The sequence below is a fragment of the Psammomys obesus genome, unplaced genomic scaffold, assembly GCF_907164565.1.
Source record: "Psammomys obesus unplaced genomic scaffold, mPsaObe1.curated_primary_1811, whole genome shotgun sequence".
NCBI lineage: Eukaryota > Metazoa > Chordata > Mammalia > Rodentia > Muridae > Psammomys > Psammomys obesus.
The window spans coordinates 14,735,530-14,737,106 of NW_026585895.1; positions in this window are offsets into that span (position 1 = coordinate 14,735,530).

The window sequence follows — 1,577 nt, forward strand, 5'->3', positions numbered from 1 at the left end:
TTCTTTTCTTCTTCTCCTTCACTGGAAAAGTGTGAAGAAGGATGGTTCTCTCTTACTCACCACCCCCCCCCCCCCCCCCCCCCCCCCCCATCACCGCCTTACGTCCCCCTCCCCTTTCTGCGTTATTCTGGGATTAACGCTGCGTGGTCCCCTACACAAACGGGGCTGGCTGGTGTGGCCAGCCGGAGGCCTGCTGTGCAACCACGTCTGGAATTCCGGTAAGTTGGCAACACTGGAGCACAAAAGCAGTAACAATGAGGGAAACCCTTCAGGGCAGAAAGGAATGTTTGGATCCCCGGGCCGCCACAGTGAAAGGGCGGGCACACACACACACACACACACACACACACACACACACACACACCAGGCTCCCAGGCACGGATTGGGGCTCTTTGCAACTTGGAGGTGCAGGGGCGCGGGGTGACCCTGCAGCCCGGCCCTGGGAGGCTTCGAACCTCCGTGACCTCAGCGCGGGTCTTGGAACTATCATTCTGGAAGCGGCATAAATCACCCGTTGAGTTTGAAGAGCAACATCGCGGCCCCTCCCCAGCCCCCACTCGGGTTATTTCCTTTACACATCAACCCTCCTCCCTGGGGGTCCCCAACTCCTCCCCCCAGTTCCTTTTGGGTGTCGCACAGCAAGAGACTTGGGCCAGAGCATAGAACTTCACGTTTCCCAGGCCAGACATCACCGTTTTCACAAACCTGCTGGTTTTCTCTTAAGTTTTCTGTGCTTGAATTTGTCTTCCAAAAGCAACACCTAATTTGTCCCCCTTTTCCATTCTTTACCAACCCAAGTCACGCTACAGGGACTGTTGTGGTCAGCAGAGGTCAGGGTTGGGGTGGGGAGAGGGGGGAGAAGAGGAACAGTGACTGCCAGCCTGCTGCTGGGAGGGGGAGGGGAAGGCGAGGGACCCTGCTCTGTCCCCGCGTGGATAGTCGCCTCCCTAAGTCACAGCCTTTTGCCTGAGGGCTCGGACCTGCTGCAGCTGCGGGGGGTCGGGTTGGGTGGAGATTCTGGGCCGATCTGAGTCCGGGAAACAGCCCCATCCTCCGGTGGGACCCCCAGCGCCATCAGTTGCTTCAGCGCTGCGGAGCCGAGGACCACGGTCTCAGGCACTCCGTAAGATCCATCTTCTTAAGAGGGCCGTGTCTGAGTTAACACGTTCAGTGTGGCCCCCAAGAGGGGACCCGTGGGGTCCCCCGAATTCCAGGCATTACGGAGAAGACAACCCTTCCCCCCAAGTTTTGTTTCAAGATGAGCAGAAGTGTAAGAGATGCTTTCTGGAGTGGCACCTGGCGCTCGAGGAGCTAGATAGATGCGGCTTCCACCGCCCGACGGGATCTCGTCTCTAAAAACACAACCCCATCCGAACAGCCTGCACCCTGTCAGGGATGAGGCCCCGAGGGAGCTTAGCCAGTCCAGGCCGGGGGGGGGGGCGGGGGGCGCTGAGCTCAGGCGTCTTTCCAGCCCGTTCTGTTCCTCTGTCCAGCCTTTCCCTGGATCGCCCTTCCTTCCTTCTTTTCCTTCCTTCCTTCCTTCCTTCCTTCCTTCCTTCCTTCCTTCCTTCCTTCCT